This window comes from Monodelphis domestica, chromosome 6 (assembly GCF_027887165.1).
Source record: "Monodelphis domestica isolate mMonDom1 chromosome 6, mMonDom1.pri, whole genome shotgun sequence".
NCBI lineage: Eukaryota > Metazoa > Chordata > Mammalia > Didelphimorphia > Didelphidae > Monodelphis > Monodelphis domestica.
Genome location: NC_077232.1, coordinates 171,000,910 through 171,023,291, shown reverse-complemented (window position 1 = coordinate 171,023,291; position 22,382 = coordinate 171,000,910).

The window sequence follows — 22,382 nt, the reverse complement described above, 5'->3', positions numbered from 1 at the left end:
GTGTGAATCTAGGGTAGTGATGGCAAACCGATGTCACATGTAAAAATAGACTTGAATCCAGGACTTCAATCCCCAGAAGTCCTTGCTCCACTTCCCCAGAATGCTTTGTAATCTCACTGAATTCTCACCTGGGTGAAGAGCAAAATCATTATTTAAAGGGTATCTGCCCTTTATCCTGGCAGGGTCTTCTCTTCCTGGCTCCGCTGGCAAACAGACGCGTCTCATGAAGTGAGTGAAATTTGGGTGGGCCTTATGGCCCACCTAGCATGTGCTTCTCTTGCTTGTATTTTCTTTAACCCTTGACCTTTAATAAACCTCATAAAAATAATACTCCTTGCAGGGAGAAACTAATTTCTACCTCTATCAGTTCCCTAAATTTTAATCTTTATACACACAAGCCAAAGATGGCATGCAGAGCCCTTCCTGTTGGGCACACACACACACACATACCTCCCCCACCAGAGTTTGTTACTAGAAAGGCAGAGGGACATGTGTAGAGCTTCCCCTTTCCCTCTAACCACTGTGTCTGATAACATTTTTTCACATGGGAGCACATACTCCCTTCTCCCTCTCCACCTAGTCTGAGGACATTCCTCATTTCACTAACCTCTCTGCCCAGCAGTCTAATGGGAGCTTTTCCTCCTTCCCTTGTATGGGGTAAAGCAGGGGGTTGGGGGGATCAGAGTGTGTGGGGCATGCTTGTCACTTGGTATGGAGGGGGTAGGGCCTTGCATGTGATCTCTGGGGGGTGGAAGGGCAGGGCATGGCACGTGATCTCTAAAAGGTTCACCATCACTGGTCCAGGATAATTTTTTTTGCACAAAGGAAAGATTACCTTGCCAAGACCTGCTTGTTCTTTGTACAGTAGTTATGATTCAGTTCAAGACTATAAATTCCTTTAGATCTGGTATGATTTTTTTGTTGTTGTTTAATCTCTGTAAACCAAATACCTTGGATAGTATCTTGTACAGAAATTACCATAAATACTTGCAAACTTTGTGGTTTGGACTGATTTACTGTCTTCACTGTGTAGGGCTTCTTCAGTTGGTAAACTACATTTGCATATGCTTATCTTGTATCAGGCATTATGCTAAGTTCTAGGGATACAAAAAAAAGAATGCAAAAATAGGGTACCAGTGCTCAAAGAGCTGACATACCAATTGTGGTAATAATATGTAAACAGTTAAGTACAGACAAGTCTTTTGTTATTGAGTCATTTTAATCATGCCTGGCTCTTTGTGACCACTTTGATTTTTTTTTTTTTTTAATAAACCCTTATCTTCCATCTTGGAGTCAATACTATGTATTGGTTCCAAGGCAGAAGAGTGGTAAGGGCTAGGCAATGGGAGTTAAGTGACTTGCCCAGGGTCACACAGCTGGGAAGTGTTTGAGGCCATATTTGAACCTAGGACCTCCTGTCTCTAGACCTGGTTCTCAATCTACTGAACTACCCAGCTGCCCCCATTTTGGGGGTTTTCTTGACAAAGATAGCAGAGTGATTTGTCATTTCCTTCTCTAGTTCCATTTATAGATGAAGAAATGTTGGCAAGCAGAATTAAATGACTTGGCCAAGGTCACACAACTAGTAAGTGTGTGAATCTAGATTCGAACTCATGAAGATGAATCTTCATGATTCCAAACCTAGTGCTATATCTACTATGCTACCTCAGGGTAATTGGAGCTAATCTCAATAAAGAGGGCATTAGCAGTAAAGGTTAGAATGGTGGAAAAGGGACATAAGCATAGAAATAGGAGAGGTGTGGGAAATATTTGGGGAAAAGGCATGGAGTCAAGAGATGGAAAGTCATGCTTAAGAAACAGCAAGAAAATCAGTGTGAATGTACTGTGAAGAGGAATAATATGTAAGAAAACAAGAAATATGGGTTGATACCAAGTTACAAAAGCCTTTAAAAGCCAAATGAGAATTTCTTCAATTGATTACCACTGGGGATATTCAGATTTTGACATGGATACTCATCTATATGGGTCATCTAATGAATAAATATTTACTGAAATAATAAAGTTCTTGGATCAAAGAATCATTTTTGATTCATAAAAGATCACAGTGACTGTCTTGTCCATCTCATATCCAAAAAAAAATATTCCCACTGCAGTGTTTTCCGAGTATCAAAAGGTTATTATTCCCTTTACTGGTCTAGATTACAACTCCCTAGTACCTGTCCCTTAACCATATCTTCCCATAATATTCTTTATTCAATCTTCATTTCCTAATTTTTTTGTTTGTACTGCGGAGCTGCTTACTTATACCCATTATACAGCTCTGCATACCTGCTATGGGTAGAAGATGAAAATTGAGCACATTCCTGCCCTCGAGGAGCTTACCATCAAATGGGAATAGGGAAGAGTAGGACATGGACACGAATACCCATGATACAGTATAGAGGAAGAGGAAGGATTGGGGCTTTGGGAACAGCCTTTTCCTTTATGAATTACTTCTGCCACTATCTTTCTGTTAGGTGATCTTTCTTAGTACAGGTCAGTTCAGCCGCAGCAGGCAGGGTAAGCAGCTATGCTCAAACCTGTCTTGGGCAAGAAGTAAACTGGGCAATGGTGCATGATGAATATTTAATGCAAAGTCCTATAAACCCAGATACCAACCTCAATTTCTGCTCCTTGGGCCATTAAAAAAAATTAAGAACTAACTGCTGTATTGGGGCTCCTGATCTGACTTGGAAGACGTGGAGGGAAAGTGGGAGAGAGGAACAGACCTCTTTTGTAGCCCTCTAGGAGCTTAGCTGGGCTCTCAGTAATCCTGTTAGAAAGTGGCAAATGTATTTAACCCGCAAAACACTAGTGGAATTTGAAATAGGACATAGAGGCCTTGGGAGAGGTGCTTGAGCAGGAGGCCACTAACACCCTGCTGGGTGATTATTATTCCTCTTCCTGAAATACTTAATGCTTTCTCATCTCTTGCCTCTCTTCCGTTGCTAAAACCATGGCTAGTTTTAAGTGGCACTTAATGAAGGAATGTTAATCTATCACAGGGTGACCAGGAAACAGTGTTGGAAATCCATTTGTTTATCAATTCATGCATAAAGATTAAGTGAGAAGTATAAGAGGAAAGAGAGCATAGAAAGATACAAATCATACCAAAATTCTAGATGAAAAGGAATGTAAATATTGGAATTCAACATTTTAACAGAAAATTAAGTGGCAAATTTAAACTATTCGACAATTAGGGAGTTGGGGAAAACAACAGCTATTGGCAGTGACTTTAATGGAGGTAATATCCTCCTCACTTTTTATAGGAAGAACCTTTGCCAAGAAAACCACAATATGGGGTCACAGGAAATCTGGCATGACTAACAGTAACTATGATTAAGACCTTGAGGAGATTACAGTACAGTCTGATGTCCTAGCCTTTCCTAGGTGAAGAAATCACAGAGAAGAGCTCAAATACCTAGTGAAGACCATTTAGGTAACCCCAGCCTCACTGGTCTACTTGGAAAAGTTTTGACACAAACCTTATTCTTCTTCCCACATATGGTGACATAGCCATCCTGGTTCTCTTTGAGATTACTTTCCAATGTATACTGTATGCATACATGTATATGTCTCATAGTTATTTTATAAGTGTTTATTTATAAGATTGAATATATTTAAATTTAAAATGTATTTAAATATAATATATAAAATAATATTTATTTATAAAATATTGATGTTGTTTAGTCATTTTCAATCATTCCTGACTCTTTTGGAATTTTCTTGGCAAAGATATTAGAGTGGTTTGCTATTATGAAGCAAACAGGGTAAAGTGACTTATCCAGGGTCACACTAGTAAGCTAGAGACTGGATTTGAACTCATGGACATGAGTCCTTCTGATTCCAAGCCCCATCCTTTACCCACTGTGCCATCTGGCTGCTGAAACATGGTGAAAATAAAAGGGCTGGACAATAATGACTCTGGTCTTTGTAGTCAGTGACACATATATCCATTACAATAATAGTTTATGTTGTAGAGGTTCCCAGTCATCCAGACCCGCCATCTTGGTTTATCTTCAACTATTTATTTCACTCTTTTACTCTCCTCACACAGCTAGCCCATCATCTCTCATATATGTCCCATTCATAGCACAATGTCCTCATCATCTCTTACCTGGAATATTGCAGTGGCCTCCTAATGTATCTTTCTGCTCCAAACTGTCCTGCATTAAAACTACTTTTCCCCATGGTGAAGACCTGACCATGTTGCCCCTCTTCTCAATAAATATCTATGGCTCCCTTTTAACAACAGGCTTAAACAAAAATTCTTCTGCTCAGAAATTAGATCATTTTCTAATCTGGTTCCTCTTGTCTTTTTATTATCGTTAGATTTTGCTCCTTTCCCTTTACTTTTTGACTTAGCAACTTATTATTTAGTAACTAATTTAGCAACTAATATTTGTTATTACTGTCATATTAGAGTCCATTTCCATGTCTGTGCACTGGTGACTTGCCCCAGTGCCTGGAATATTATGCTGCTGGCTTTCTTCAGTTTTCGGCTCAAATCTCAACTTCTGTACAAGCTTTCCCCTCTCTTATCACCTCAAATGCTATTTTCTTGACTTATAAGGTGACTTTCTATCTATTCTCTTGTATCTAACACATTCCTAGTTTTTTCCATGTTATGAGGCCCTTCAGAATGTCAAAGCTTTAAAGGTGACGCCTATTTTGCCTTTCTTTCTATCCCCCCCCCATTTAATGTGCTGCCTTTTACATATTCTGTGCTTAATAATAAATGCTATTGATTAAAGGACTGATTGATTTTAGGGGTAAAAATGAAAACTCACATTCACATAGTGCTAGAAGATTTGAAAGCATTTTCTCCCAAATCAACCTGGAAGTAGTTCCATAACTTCTTGTCATTCAGTCCTTTTTAGCTGTATCTGACTCTTCATGTTCCCATTTGGGGTCTTCTCTGCAATGATATGAGAGTGAGTTGCCATTTCCTTTTCCAGTTCATTTTAAACTGAGGCCAGAGGGTTAAGTGACCTTCCCAGGGTAATGTAGATGAGCAAGTATCTGAGGCTAGATGTGAACTCAAGAAGATGAGTCATCCTAATCCCGGTCCAGCTTTCTATTCACTGTGTAATTGAACATCCCAGTTATGTAAGTTCGGTTGCCCAGTTGAGGAATTGTTCCAGGGTGCCAAAATTTAGAGTAGTTTTTGTTATGGTTAAAGAATTTACTTGTGCATTATTACTAACCCTCTTATTTATCTATTAAAGACTTACAAATGCAACTGGAACAATATAAGCATTTACATTTTTTTCTTTCCTTGAATACAATCAGAATGTTTCCATTTTTTAAAACCTTAACTTCTGTCTTAGAATCAATGCTGTGCATAAGAAGAGTGAGAAGGGCTAGGCAATGGGAGTTAAGTGACTTGCTCAGGGTCACACAGCTAGGAAGTATCTGAAGTCAGATTTGAAACCCTGACCTCCTATTTCTAGACCTGGCTCTCAGTCTACTAAGCTACCTAGTTGCACCCCCCGCACCCCATGTACATGTTTTTAAGAGAAACACTAACTCTTTCATTATAGACTCTCATTAGGAAAATGAGACTCTCCAAAGCAATGTTGAAAAAGATAAAATATAATAATTTTAGAATGTCAGGAAAGAGATGGACAGATGGAAGATAAAAAGAAAGTACTTTTCCTCTTGGAACAGGTAGAAATAACTGAACTTAACATCTAATTGGGAGGAATAAATGATTAAACTAGAAAGCTCACACTTTGAGTGAATGAATGAACATTTGATCTGGCCCTTCTATACACTCTGCTTTTCCTACTGTAGCCTCCCAAGCAATGACATCCCTGGTAGCAGCAACATGGAATTCTGGAGTTTTTCCTTAAGGTAGATGATATAGCAATTTCTTTGCCTACCTATTGCAGAAGAGTGTCACCCTGGTCAATGTCTTTCCTTGATGTATTCCACCCATTCCCATGCTTCATATTTAACTAAAATTTGTCTGAAAAATGTGATGGTAGTCAATGAGCATTTATTAAAGTATTTCCTACATACCAAGCACTTCACTAAGTACTAATGATCCAGATAGACAAAAATAGCCCCTGCCCTCAGGAAGCTCCCATTCTAATAGGGAAGCAACCTGCAAACAACCATTTTCATGCAAGATATATGTATGTATTGTAAACCTTAATTTAAAATTTTTAAGGTTTACAATATGCATGTATATATATATATATATACACACACAAGCATACATACATATATATGCTTAGGAGGGAGTGACATGGTCAGATGTCAGAAGATCACCTTGGCAGCTGAGTGAAGGATGGACTGGAATGGGGAGAGATTGGCTCTAAAGAGTAAATGGCTTGTTTGGGATTACACAGCAAATAAATATAAGGAAGAGGGAAGGAAAGAAAAAAGTATTTATTAAGTACCTACTCTGTGACATATAGTTTGCTAAGGACTTTATAAATATTTGATCATATATTGATTCATACTTAGTGTTCCTGATTCTAAGCCAAATGTTCTCTCCGCCATAACTATGAGTTCTTTCAGAGTATGGTCAAGTTTGGGCCTTTTCCTGGTGACAATCATGGAAGAGGGTTTGGATCTTATGTGGTAAGAGGTGAGGAGGCCTCCTCTTCTTGCATGACAAATCTACTAGCCATTTGCTGAGTTTCTGGACAAGAGAGAACCTGAAATAGAAAGAGAGCTTTTGACACTTTTCTGTCTTCACTTTTTTCTTCTCTCATCTTTCTTGCATTTTTCTCTTCTTCCCCAAATGCCATTCAGTGATCAAGTCTTTCATATCTAACCACTCTTTGTTCACCATTGAATGGTCCTTTCTTCACTCTCCTATATCATTTCTTTCTTCTTCCAGGCTCTGTTTTTGTAGCTGGGAAGCTGAGATTATCCCTCTGGATAACTGCAGAACAAAAATACAAAGACTAAATGCTCCCTCCCCTCAAACCCCAAGATTAATGTGAGAATCTGAATTTTTGGGTCGAAAAGCATGGTATTCTACTCTGGAATTTAAGGCAAGTAGAGAAGGTTAAAATTAAAAAGAATACACACACATACAAACTTTTTAGGGTAATTCACAATTTTTATACGAACTGTTGCTTAGGGGAACAACACTTTTAATTAGTACTATTTATAGAATAGTCATATATTTTCACAATTTTGGGGATAGCCAAAAGGGTCAGTATTTGCCAATATGGGTTCTTGAGGTTAGATTAAGATGATACCCATAAGTCAATTGAGAGAGAAGCAAGTAGCCATTTTATTCCAGCTTGGCAAAATAGATAATGAGATGTATAAAATCTACAATAAACTTGGCATAACAAGTTTTTATATATATACTTTAGGACAGAATTCATAAGCTAAAAATTTATTCAAAGAAATATCTCCAAGAAACAAAGCAAAGAAATATGGCTATTCATAAAACACTGGGGATTATATAAAAAAGGATAATATGCTTGTTGGAGAAAATGCATATTATTAGTTTTATGAAATAGGTAAGGGAGTTATCATTTGTATAAAGGTGGTTTTATTAAATCAATGAAATGTAGCGAATGGGGTAGAGAGGGAGGAGAGATTTCTCAGGATTCTAGAATCCTCCACTTTCAGCAGTTAAATCTTTTTGTACTGAAACCAAAAGGAGGCACCGAAGAATACTAGCAGGTGGTCTTCCTAGGGGCCAGTCATAGCAAAATAGTGGATACAGACCAATATGGAGTCAGCATGCCTTGGGAGAGAGCTTCACTAAGGAGAAAAGGAGTTATGTGGTATATAAACATATCAGGGAAGTCCATGGTGCCATACAAGGGGGTTTGGTAAGGGAAATTAAGACAAGGAGGTAAGGAGGCTTACTGGAAGTTGCCAACCTTGGGAAACTTGCTGAAGTCAGTCAGTCTCTGGGGTTCATCTGGAAAGGGTAATTTTGCCCACTTCTCCCACTATGGAATAGGTACTAATTAAATGTCTAAATTTAAATTGTGTCCTAATGAACACATATCAATCCTATAAGTCTCTTTAAACCTTTTATCCATTAATACTATTTGTTTTCTCTTTTTATATTAAGTTCTTTATTTTTTCCCCATCTTTCTCTCTCTCCTGCCCAAGCTGGAAATAATGTATTTTGTTCTTTCTCAAATTGCCTTATAGACTCCAATTTTCCTAGAGATCTGCAGTGAAAGAGTTATTATTATTATTGTTATTATCATTAATAATAATAATATGAATGTTTTTATCTGTCATCTAGTGAAATTTTGAGTGAAACCCTCAGGCCAAGAACTGTATCTTATGTATGTCCATATGATGGCAGCTACACTATTCATATTTAATAGCTAAATACCAGCATTAGTAATAATGCAGTTGAAATTCTATTAACCTTAACTATGAATTTATACATTGAGAATAATGATTATGCACATTCACTAGACTGTGTGGGAGTGAAAATTTGACAAAGATAAAGGAAGTCTTTTACAGAATGGGGGTGGAGAGTCCCTTTTACAGAATTCATAACACTAACATCCAAAATTCAGTAATAACTCAATCTAAGCCAGTAAGCATTCATTGACTACGTACTTGGTTCCAGGCACTGTCCTAGGAATGGGAGCTATGAAGACAAAACAGGCCTTACCCTCAAGGAGATTACTAGGAAAGTAGTAGAAGGATGGTGTGTGTGGATTTAGCAAGTAAAAAGATAAAAAACTGGCAAATATTTTGAGTATCCCAAACTGGGAAGTATTTTAGGACAATTATTGCTTGGAAAGCAAGTCTCCCTTGAGAATAGAGTTCTAATCTCTAATTTCTAATTACACTATCAAGAAATTATTTTTGCCTGATTTAAATTTTCTTCAATATGATTCAATTCAACTTCCCCATGTTTTTGCCTCTAGAGAAAAAGAGAAGAGGTTGTCCATAATATTCTTTAGATTATACTATATGTCACTAGAAAACTCAGAAGTCAGCACTAGATGATGTGTTGTCCTTGACATTTAAAGATGTTGCTGTTGGTGTGGATGTTCAACCATGAAAATGTCTTCAAAATTTGGTATGGAACATATAAGAATCACTAAGTGAATGAGAGGATATAGTCTTGAGAAGAGAAGAGTAGGGGCAAGGCAGAGAAAGTTATAGTTATACCACCATGGCTGGAAGGGAAAGTATAGGAACAATAGTCCAATGAAACTGGAAAGTTAAGTGGGGAACAGGTAATATATAACTTTAAAAGCTAAACAAAAATTTCAACACTAGTGTAACTATTGGACTGACAATATAGCAAGGATCTATGTTTTTGACATTTTGGGAACTTCTGTCATGAAAGTAAATTGCAATCTTTCTATACCTTAATAGTGAAATTCTAAGACCTTAACCAGAGACTAAGAGGTTGAGTTACTTGCAAGATGATCAGAGAAAACTAGCAGCTCTGGTGTGAAGGCTTGCTGAGCCCTTTTTCAGTTGCTTCCTTCCTTTAGTATCCGCCAGTTCTCACCTGTGGCTCCAAGAAGCTGTATCATGCACAGTGGCCACACACAGGTAAACTGTCCTGGCAAACTGGCTAACTCAGGTTGAGGGGAACAGAAAGGCGTCACACCTGTTGGTGAATTAGGGGGATGTTCACCCCAGGTATGTGAAGACTTTCCCCAGTAGAAAGGGCAGATGAGAATGATTTATTCCAATGATCTTGAAAGTGGCAGAAGAATGCACTGTGGAGTGCTTAGAGCTTGATCAAATATATTTAAGAAGCCAAGATCATCCATTTCATTCCAGGTCATCACCAGTCATCTTGACTTTTGTCTAGCCACTGGATTTCGATGACTATGGAAGACAACGAGGCTGTTGACTTTGGGCAACTCTCCCTCACTTAAATCCAATTTATGATCCCATCAGTGATGCCATTTTGGTCTTTGAGTACAAAGGACAACAACCACCAACTAAGTTTTTTGCCTATGGTCAAATAGCTAGTAACAGGGAGAGGTTTCCATCCAGGTACTCCTGTCTCCAAAACCATTATGTCTTCCTTTTGTACTGTACAACATTATACAGTAAGCACAGGTGAGAAGCATAAAATAAACTTTCAAAATGGGTGCTATGGAGAAGTTGAGAAATTGGAAGAAGTAGCATTTAGAAAGGTGACACAATTTACTCTGCAATGTCAAAGTCCATTGCTCTCACTGAAGTATTCATTCATGTGGAGAGGAGATTCTATACATCACTGTTGTCCATCCTAGTTGAGGTTGTGCAGTTTTGTGTGTCAGCAGGTGGCTTAGACAGAGCCAATTACAAATATGTATCATTTTCTACTGTGGATAAGAGAATTACAGACTGCATTGCAAGGACTTGGTTTATAAAAACACAGAGGATGGAATTCTGCTGTCAAAAGGGGATGGGGCTAGAACCTCCAGCCAAGAAAAGCAGATCAGCAGTTGGAGACAGGGTTCTTTCTCTTTTTGAACAAGAAGAGAGAAGAGCATCTTGCTGAGCTCAACCTGTCATGGTCCCTCATTTATCTGAAGAAAAATCTGATTAGCCATCAATTCCTCATTAATGGATAGAGACTTTTCCCTTTGGGGAACAGAAGAGACTATCCACCAGAAGACATATTCTCTATCTGTAATTTCTCTAGATTAGGAAAATCCAACATCTCTCCTTCTACATCTCTCCAGGGACTTGGGTCCCCAAACCTGAGCCATCAACCCCTGAGGAGAAATTTAGGATTAACAGTAGTTAGGGACACCTATTTTTCCCTCTACCCTAAACCCCACATTCCTGTACATTCCAAAGAATAAACAGACCTTGTTATTTAGAAGAGACTGATCATCCTTTTCATCTAATGTGCTAGGCAAATCAGGATAATCTCTATCAAGGGAAGAAACCAGAAATCACAGACTAAATGGGATTTCCTCCTTACCTCTCAGCTTTGGATCTTGGTCAAAACCTCTCCCCTTTATTTGTGTAGTCCTACCTAAGAGAGGAAGTAGTGCTTTCTTTTATCTGTCCCCTCTCTTACTCAGACCTTTCTAACTTTGGTTCCTGACCCCTCTAGTACACTAGTCTAGTGAGCCAGTAATCAAACTGTTTTTTTTTTAATGTATATTCTAAAACTATTCTGTTTTCTCTATTGAACTTATCAGATGCAGGACTAGAAGGGACTTTAAGTGATGAACTAGCCCACAGACAAACACATGGTTGATGACAGACAGGCTGCATGCAACCTACAATGCTCCCAAGTGTGGCCTGAACCAGATTAAAATGAAAGTGGGAAATGTTTAAGCAAACAAATAAAAATACAATGCATCATAGGTAATATTACATTTTAAAACTAAGTCAATATGTGACTCCCAAGATCCTTATGTATGATCCTGTGGTCCCTAGTTCTATTTGAATTTTACATCACTGATCTAGCCCAAGTACTTCAGTTTATAGGGAGGAAAATTATGGACAAGAGGTGGGCAGTAACAGTTAAGTTAGGAATCTGTACCTTTTGCTTCTTGTCCATTTAACTTTCCATTACCCCTTTACATCTTCTTTGTATTGATTAAATAGTTCTGGACTTAGCATCATATTGGTGTTCATTTCCTATCAACTGCAGTAAATGTAGACTTAAGGGCCAGACTTGTAGACAGGAAGAATTGGGTTCAAATTTGGACTTTGATCCATAGTGTATGATCATGGGCAATTCATTTTACTTCTCAATTCCTCAGCAAGCAAATGCTATATACATTATAAAGGAGATAACATCTGAATCATTTGAGAAAGTTTTCATATGGGGTGTTTCCCCTGTACTCACAAAATTATAGTTGTGACTCCACTCAATTAATTATCCACTTAGATAATTTTATTATTGATGATTTTTATTTTCAAATATTTTATTATATTTTTCTTAAATTTACTTTGAGGAGTATGTATATGAAATATTTAATATAATGATTTCAGTTTTTCAAAGACAGAATTTTTCGGATGTGGAAATAGATTGGCAAGAGGAAAAGAGGAAAATATTTTTGTAGTCCTCAATTGCATCATTTGGGAAGAAGAATCAGAATAGGTCTTTACTAAGAATAGATCTTGAGGAGGCGGCTAGGTGGCTTAGTGGATTGAGAGATATGCTTAGAAGTAGGGAAGTCCTGATTTAAAACTGGTCTCAGACACTTCCTAGCTGTGTGACCCTGGGCAGATCATTTAGCCCCCATTGCCTAGTTTTTACTATCTTCTGCCTTGGAAGCAATATTTAGTATCAGTGTGAACACTGAAGGAAAGGGTTTAAAAATAGATCTTTAGAGTTTGCTTATTTGTGGGCTCTCATTTCTGAGACCTATCCCCTCTAAGGTCTTATTCTAATCTGAACATTGTTTCTCCAGATTTAAGGATTCCACACAAATTCTGCTGACAGTGGTTAACAATTTATCTACATTCGAGTTCTTTCTGTTATGAGAATTCCATGAAGGATGAGTGGTATCCCATTGAGGTGCCCCAGTGGCAAAGGGAAGAGCTCATCCATAGGGCACTACAGCCCTCCCTGGTTGGAAATCCAAGAAAGCAAATACAAGCACGTTGGCGTAGAAGCCCTGTGTGCCACCTGCAGCTTTGTCTTACCTTCTGAGTAAGAACAAAATGGCTCTGCTCACTCAGATCAAAACCTTGACCAACATCCAGCTCCCGCACAACTCGGTTGACCTTGTTAGAACTGAATGGGCATGCTAAGGTTCAGGTTTGAGGCCAAACTTCTTAGAGCTATTTAAAATTTCTAAGGATATTATCAGAGGGGATTTAGCTTGTTATCTCACCTCAGAATCGTTTTTATTGGATCAGCCCAATTGGAAAAAGACCAAGAGAGAATTAGATCTGGAAACCAAGATTAAAAGCAAAACATGTGCTACTAAAATACATGCGCACGCAGGCACCCACACATGCACACATGAACCCTTAACAGTGCCCTTACCAAAAAAAAAAGCTATTTATCTTGAAATTAAAAGAAGGTAAGTTACTTGAAAATTACACCTTACTAAATACCTTTGAAAGATTAAAGCATAATAGTAGATGGGGAGAGGCACACTTACTAGACATAATGTTTACTTTCAACGACTGGTTCAGGAAACAGCTTCTTTCTGAGGTTTCTCCGTGCCCCTTGGTGTCACGGCTTAGGTCCCTGCAGTGAAAGGCATCAGGGAAACTAAGCCTGAGGATGACAAAGCTTCTGAGCTCTTGGTTGAGAAGATGCGATGGCTGATCTGACATGATAAAGACTCTAGTTTTTCTTACACACATGAAACTGAAAGCTGCATCTGGAAAGTGTAAAGCTTTCTTTTTTTCAGCTTAATTGTTGACTGCCAAAGGCTATACTTTCCCTAGTGCTCAGGCTCCAGTGAACCACACTGCACAGTGGTCTTGTCAAACCTGGGCAAATGTTTCTACTAATTGGTGTCCTGCCCTGCTACTGCCATGCTGAGTTCAGCATGGAGTCTTCCCTTCACAAAACACAGGCTTGGGCAGATGAAAGCCCAGAGAGGTTATTGAACACAGCCGAAGAACTCTTGAATGCACAGAGGCAGTCAACATGGGTGTTTTTGCAGTACAGATAATATATCTTACCAAAACTGATTGTCATTTTTAAGTTTCAAGGAACATGGTCTTAAAGATGGCTGTACTCCCTGGGACCCCCATGAGCAGCCTTTGATCCTTTGACACAGTCATCAACTCATAATTAATGTTGCTTGTCAGGAAAGTAGCCAGAAGGAGCAATATCTAAGGAGTCTATTCTTCATTAACTGGGATTTCTTATTTCTCCTTTTTGAAATGGGACCCTTTTGGCTATGAACTTGGGCATGTTGCTTAATCCCCTGTACTTAAATTTCCCCACCTGAAAAGTAGAGTGGTTGAAACAGATGATTTCTAAGGCCCTTTTCAGCTCCAACCTTCAATGTATTACAAAAGAAAGAATATTTATCATGAAGTTGCAAGACAGATTCAAAGCCTACCTCTGATGTTTGCTAACTACTTATATGATCTTGGACAAGTCAGTTAACTCCGTAAGTTTTTATTTTAGGTTCCCAATTTATAAAATAGGCAGGGGATGGGGACTAAGTAGGTTTTTTCAGATCAAGAGTCCTTGTATCAGAAATATTTTTTTCATTTTGATTAATGCAAGTCCATATTCTCAATTATTTAAAAAATTTTAAAGGAAAAGAATGAAAATTGAAGTCAGAACTTCTGAGCTTTGATAGAGAATACTGTCTGTGTGGTATGTAATATTCTGATGCAGATGATAACCTATTGATACCTCCTTATCCTTTGGGATTCTTGTGTGTGTATTTTAATAAATATTCCATCATGTATTTTCCCAATGTGCCAAAAAAAACTTCCTCTGAGTCATTTTATATTTTATGAATATCAGTGTAGCAATTCAGATCACTAATCTATTATCCAACTTGTCCCCCCAAAAAAATATCAGAATCCTATTTTGAAGAACTGAAAGAGTAAAATCTTTATTCCATTATTTCCTTCATAAACATCTGGAAGCTTGCTGACTTCTCTGACCATTATTCTTGCATGCTCTTCCAGAGTGTCAGACATTCAGTTTTTTGGAAGTTGAAAAAACTGTACCAAAAGAGTCAGAACAGAAAGTATCCTCTCCTTTTATGGGTATGTCTGTTGGTGGATAAGTCTATTTCATTACTCAGAGTGTCCTTTCTCTAGAGATGAAAGAAAAAAAATATGGCTAGGAGAGCCCTTGTTAGAGACAGTTCCAAAGGGTAGGGTAGCTGCCAAAACACCTAGAGAAAATCAAGCTTTTCCAGGAAATTATAGACTTGTTTGAATAGGACTGACCCCTGAGAACCTAGTCCTGTTATGTGGTTCTGTCGAGAATTTTAAGGGACCATAATGATGGGGGACTGCAAGGAAAGGGCAGACTAGGATGAGCATGATAAACAGATTCTGGGAAAGAGTGTGATGGAGTTAATTCAATGCACCAAACCCTGATTAAGGGGCCTACATATGTCAATGGAAATAAAAATTGTAGGTGTAGATTCTTATTCTCAGGTACCTTTTAATCTAATAAGTTACTGCACATATATAGATAATTATAATGCCGACAAGTAGATAAATTGATATTTTTGAAGCTTATGGTGTGCCAGGAACTGTGCTAAGTGCTGAGAAAAAAATGGAAGCAAGATAGTTCTTGTTCCCAAGGAACCTACATACTAATGAAGAAAAACTATGTAAATGGGAACTAGGAAAAGGAGCTAGGAGTATGAAGCAATGTGACACAGAATAAACTAGGAAGTGATATGGGGGCTTGAGCCTCTACAAGAGTTGAAAAGAAAAAAAAAGTTAACCTATCAGATCCAAAAGGCCAAGTGTCCAACATGGAGGAGGGAACAAACTAAGTAAGGCCATCATGGCTACAGTAGGCTGAGGAAGTGATTGGCATGAAATCCTGGCTCTGGCAAGATAAGGCACAAGCTGACCTATCAAAGCCAAGATACCAGAGATGATTAGGTTTTATAGATATAAAACTGAGTGTGCAGGGGGTGTATGCCTATGGTTGGGGAGAGGGGTGGTTAATTGCCATTATGAAGGAGGAAATCAGGTTGGTAGAGTCTAAGAGTACAGGCAAAGGGAGTTCTGCTGTGCACAAGAACTAGGTGTGTGATGTGTGGGAGGCACCCACTTACAGCTACAAATAAGTTCATAGTCATCAAAGTCATCAAATTCAATTCTTTAAATATCCCTTCTACCTCTTTTACCCTCTGGAAAACCTTATAGTGTTTGACTAGATTGGTGAATAACCCTTAGGGTTTAGAACCTTGGATTAAATCAATTCAATTCAATTCAATTTAGTATTAAAAAAATTGGTAAGACTCCTTCTTTGCCTCCTTTTTCAAATAATTATATAGTATTAGGATTAATTGTTTCTTAAATGTTTGGTAGTATTCATTTGTAAATCCATCTCATTTTAGGGATTTATTCTTAGGGAGCTCATTTGTGTTCAATTTCTTTTTCTAACATTGGGTAATTAAAATAGCCTATTTCCTCTTTCTTTAATCTGGATATTCTATATTTTTGTAAATATTCATTCATTTCACTCAGATTGCTAATTTTACTGGCAGATAATTGGGCAAAATAACTCCTAATGATTGCTTTAATTTAATCTTCATTGGTGGTTTATTTACCTTTCTCAATACTAGTAATTAGGTTTCATCTTTTAAAAAATCAAATTAACCAATTGTTTATATATTTTATCACAAAACTAGTTCCAAAATTTTTATATTCAATATTTTATATTTTGATTTTATTAGTTTCTCTTTTTCATTTTTGTGATTTTAATTTTGGTGTTTAATTTGGGATTTTTAATTTATTCTTTTTTTTCTTCTGTTTTTCAGTTGCTTGCCCAATTCACTGATCTACTTTTTCTCTCTTTCATTGCAGTATGCATCTAGAAATATAAACTTTCCTCTAATTATTGCTTTGGCTGCATCCTACAAGTTTTGTAATTTTGTTTAATTGTCACTATTATTTTTAATGAAATTTTTAATCATTTCTATGATTTATTCTTTGATCCACATATACTCTAGAATTAGATTGTTTAGTTTCCAATGTTCTTTTAATCAGTTTCTCCATAGCTCTTTGCTAAATGTAATTTATACTACCTTATTATCTGAAAAGGATACATTTAATATTTCTGCTTTTCTGCATTTTATTATGGGGTTTTTATTTCTTGCCTTTTAGAGCTGAGAAAAAAAGCAAATTTTTTTCTTCCCGTTTATCTTTTTCCAGATGTTTATCATGTCTAACTTTTCTAAGGTTCTACTCATATCCTTGATTTCTTAGTTATTTTGTGGCCTGATTTATCTATTTTTGAGATTTGAGCTCTCTCACTAATATATTTTTACTCTCTATTTCTAGAATTCATTTAACTTTTCTTTGATATTAGTAAGATGTAATTTCCTTGTTTGTCTCTTTTAATTAGGTCTATTTTTGCTTTTGCTTTGTCTGAAATCATGATTGCTACTCCTGCCTTTTTTACTTTGGCTGATGCATATTAGATTCTGCTACTCTGTGTGTTTCTTATAAACAGGATATTCTTGAATTCTGGATTCTAATCCATTCTGCTAATCACTTTAATTTTATGGGCAAATTCATCCCATTCACATTCACCATCATGATTATTAATTTTGTCTTTCCTTCCATATTTTTAAAATTTCTCTTTTTATCCCATCACTCCTCTAAAATCTGCTTTGCTTCTGACCATTGTCTTCTATTTATCCTTCCTTTTTATCACTGTTTCTTTTTCCCTTATCTCCTTTTCCTCCTTTTCTATCATATTAGATTTCTACTACCAACTGTATATGTATAGAAATATATTTTCCCTCTTTGAACAAATTTAGATGTGATATTAAAATATTATCTATCTAATATTACCTCCCCAACCTATCCCAATTTCCCTTCTCACTATAATATCATAAAAACTCTTCTTTCTATGTCTATTTTCTTTGGTATGATTTTCCCCATTCTTCCTCTTCTTTATCCCTTCTTCCAGAGCATCTGCATTTCTCCCCTATCCATTTTTCACAACATTCCAATATTATGTTCTCATTCTGAACTCACTCTAGTACCCTCTTTCTATGTAGAATTTGTCTTACTGCCCTAATGATGATAAAATTATTAGATGATACATGTATCATCTTGTAGCAATGTAGACAGTTTCTCATTGAGTCCTTTATGACTTCTTTTTCATGTTTATCTTTTTATGCTTCTCCTGAGCTTTGTATTTGGAGGTCAGATTTTCTTTTTTTCTTCAAGAAGGCTTGGAAACATTATGTTTCATTAAATATCTCTTTTTTTCCCCATGAAGAATTATATTCAGTTTTTCTGGGTAGGTTAAACTTGGTTGTTATCCCATCTCTTTTGCCTTCTTGAATATCATATTCCATGCCTTTTGCTCCTTTAATGTAGTAACTGCTAAATCTTATGTGATTCTGACTGTGGTTCCATGGCATTTTAATAATTTCTTTCTGGCTAGGTGAAGTATTTTCCTTTGGACCTAGAAGCAGTGGAATTTGGATATAAAATTACTAGAAGTTTTCATTTTGGGATCTCTTTCAGGTGGTAATTAGTTAATTTTATATTTTACTGTCTGGTTCTAGGATATAAGAAAAATTCCTTTCAATAATTCCTTAAATATGATGTCTAGGTCTTTTCTTTGATCATAATTTTCATGTAGTCTAATAATTCCTAAATTATTTCTCCTCTATTTCCCAGGAAAGTTGTTTTTTTAGTGTAATGTTTCACATTTTTTTCTATTTTTAAATTCTTTTCAGTTTATTGTTTCTTGAATTCTTATGGAGTCATTACCTTTTACTTGCACAATTCTAATTTTAAGATATTATTTTCTTTAGTGAGCTCTTGCACCTTCTTTTCCATTTTGTCAGTTCAGCTCATGCCTCTTTTTCCAGTAGGCTAATTGTGTTTTTTAAGATTTTTTTCTTCAGTATTTTATGTGCCCCCTTTCCCCAAGTTGTTAATTGTCTTTTCATTATTTTCTTTTCTCCTAATTTCTTTTGTGACAGAGGCTGGCACTAAAGAAAAAGTGCCAGGCTGAAGAGTGTGTGAAATTGATCACCTTGACGGGGTAGTGGCCCCAAGAGATTTGAATCTTGAAGAGGAGTGTCTCTTAGTCTTGAGAAACTGTAGGCAGAAAGTGGGAAAAGAGGGTCCCTGTCTCTATCTAAAACCATTTTCCATCCTCCTTGAGTTTGGGGGAATTCAGGCTTTGGTCATCTGAGCCCTGAGAGAAAGTCAGGTTGACTCACCCTGGGTTTGGCCCCTTGGCTACAGTTCAGACTCAGGGCAACAGGAGCTGAAGTAAAGTTGGACAGAGATCTAAAATGTCTTTCTCAGGCTTCCTCTTCAATATTCTTTTCAATTGGGAAAAATTGGAGGGTAATATTTCTAATCACCAGCAGGAAAAGTGGGTAACCCTCAAGAGAAAGTCTTTTCCCACCTTCTGTCTTCAGTTTCTCAAGACTGAGAGACACTCCCCTTCAAGATTCCAATCTCTTGGGGGCTCCTCCCCAGTCAAGGTGATCAGTTTCACACACTGTTCAGGCTGGCACTTTTTCTTTAGTGCCAGTCTCTGCACACTTTACTTAATTTTCTCCCCTCTACCACTCTTATTGATATTGAAAAGCATTTTTAGTGATTCCAGGGATTTTTGTTGGGCTTGTGCTTAATTTTCATTTTTCTTTGAGACTTTGCTTGCAATTATTTTTCATTCATTGTCTTCCTCTGAGTTTGTGTCTTGACCTTTCCTGTCACTATAGTAGATTTTTTTGTGGCTTTGTCCTTTTTTTTCTTTTTTCTTTTGCTGTTGCTGTTTCCTTATTTTTCCACCCTATTTCTTGATTTAGAACCTTATGTTAATGTTAGACTCTGCATGATGGAAGAGTGGTAAAATCACTTGTCTCAAGATTCAGGCTTTTTTATTTTGCTATTTTCAGAGTTCTGAAATTTTAGAAGTTTTTGGTGCCTACAAGGTGGTGTGGTCTGGGGAGACCCGCTATCTAGAGCCATATATTGGTTCTTGTCCAGGAAGGGCCCCAGATCCCTTGAGATTATAATTTCTACTGCTCCTAAGGCCTCCTTCTTACTTTGGGCCAGAGATAATATTCTTCCTTAGGGTCCCTGATCCCTTGACAGTATAAGTGATACTGCCCCTCAGAAATTGCACTCCCTCTTAACCAAAGTGTTCCTCTTTATCTTTGGACTATGATCTAGAAGTAGCAATGAAGTTGCCAAATAGCATCTAGTCATACATCCAGTGCTAGCATAGGGTACCCTGAAATTCCTTTCTGGCTAGTTTCTAGATCCCCTTATTGTCTTTGGCTTGAGAGCTCCTGAAACGTCTGCTATTATAGCATTACCAAACTGATCCCACCTTTATGGAAAAACACCATATAAGATCTGCCCCAGTCTCTTCCTCTATGTCACAAATCAATCTATCATTCTAACTTTCTTTGTTGCCTTAGACTGGATGGATATCTCACTCTGACCTTTTGTTGGCTCTGCAACTCTAGAATTTGATTTGAGGTATTATTTTAAATGTGTTTGGAGGGGGATGTTGAGAGAGTTCCTCTGAGTGCTTTCTCTAATCACCATCTTCAACTGCTCTTCCTTTTAATGAGTTGGAATTTGTCAGAGAACATGAATTATTGGATGAATCCATTTATTTTTATTTAAATTATATTTAATAATTTCCCAATAAGCCCCACAGGGGCATATTCTTTGGCCTAGTCAATAAGAAATTCTAACCCAGTATCAAATTATAGTATAAAAAGTAAGCATTAAAAAAGTTGATGTTGGTTTGGAAAATAGGAAAGTTTTTCAGTGGAATTGATTAGGTAATTAAAGTCAAGAAGCAGTTGAATCTTCATACATTGTTCAATAATCCCAGGGACAATCACTGCTGAGGTAAAGACACTTGTTTACTGGGGAAAAAAACTGTGATATGCTCTGTCAGGGTGTGGTTTAGATCAATCTCCAAATGTATATGAGACTAAGATATAAAATGGCATGTAATTTTCTTTTTTATTTCAAAAGAATGTGATATCTTTTTACAAATATAGCTAGAGAGATCTTTCTTAGCTATTCCAAGGATAGCAGTGATAATAAAAGATAAAATGAACAAATTTGATGATGTAAAACGGAAATATTACTACAAGAACAAAATAAATGCTCTTGAAATAAAAAAAATAAAAATTCTAACCAACTGGGATTAGAACTGTTGAAACTAGATTTATCATGAATCATAAGACCAACAGGGGAAAGCTCTTTACCATGAATATATTAATTCATAACCTAATAGTCCTTATCCTAGGTAGGAAATTTGGACTAGGGAGAGTGCAATGGATTATAGTATATATGTAACATAATTATTCTAGGTAATAGTTTTATGTGCCTATTCTAGGTAATAGACTAGTAGCAAGAGTGAGGAGGTTCCCTGTTCTAATTCTCTTATAATAATTGGGTTTTGTAGTATCAGTCATCTGATCCATGGGATATAAGTTAAATACCTTTTTCAGGCCCCAACTAGAATTTGGAGGAAGCTAGTCTTTTGAGACACTGACTAAGGGTAAACTAGATGTATATTTTCTATTTCAACTATAGCTGATAAAGGATTTTTTTCACTAGTCCCTTGCTCAATCTGGGCAAAAACCAAGATCATAAAGGTCAACGAATTCTGTAAGTTTACCAGAACTAGTAGATGCAATACTTCATCAACTCAGGTTTGGACTGTGGGATAGAATGTGAGCAAGGCAAAGCAAGTCAGCTAACACTGATTATGTACTTACCAAATACCAGGAACTATGTGTGTTAAGTGCTGAATTTACAAATACAACAAAAGAAAAAATATTTCCTGCCCTTAAGGGCATTTGATATTTATGTAGCACTTTAAGGTTTATAAAACTCTGTCCCCCTAAATAAATAATATATATTTATTTTCATTTGAACATCATAGGGATCTGGTGGCAATATATAATATATACACACAGCACTATAGATCTATATGTTATATAGTAATCCTAAATTATCCAATAATTTATTCTGAATGTAAACTCTTATGCCAAAGGGGAGTGCCCTCTAATTGGCTTTTTGTTAATGCATCCATCTATAAATTTTTCCTTTTTTCTTTCTCTCGTATCCCCCCAATTCTGTAATCCCCTCTATGTAAGATGCAATATTTAATATACCTCTAGTAAGATAATCTTTAAATGTATGGTTCCATATATAGAATGATTCATTGGGAAGAACTGACATGTTAATCTACTAGAAAACCTGGGTGAGAATGTTTAACATGATAGTCTTCCAAAGAATCAGAGGGGAATGTGAGAAGGAAATTTACCCTTCCCCTTGTTATAAGAGATTTTACCAGGAACAGGAAATCCTGCAAACCAGGAAGTCCTAGAGAGCAAGAAGGATTCCAGAACATTGGGGAAGAGAGATTTTTTTTCTCCTAATAATTTTTTCTTTCTCCTAATAATCAGGAGAGAGCCCAGAGGGTTTTCAGTCTGATTATTCTGGGGTGGACACAGAGAGTCAGTGATTCCCTCTCCTGTGGACCTTCTTTGAGATTGTGCCTATTTCTGCTGCTGCTGAGGAGTGGATGTTCAACAGAGCTGCTGGTGACTTCCTATGATTGACCCAAAGAAGAACTCCAGTTATGTGAGATCTACTTTGACCTTGTTCTTGCTCCTACCAAATTTTCTCTAATCTTAATTAATAATTTAAGGAGTTATTTTAGAATAATTATAGGAAGTTATAAAGGTTTTAATCTCTGTTTGGGGGTAAAAGTTAGTTATTCCCTGATTCCCTATTCCTTCTCCCTTTAGTTTAATAAATCTGTT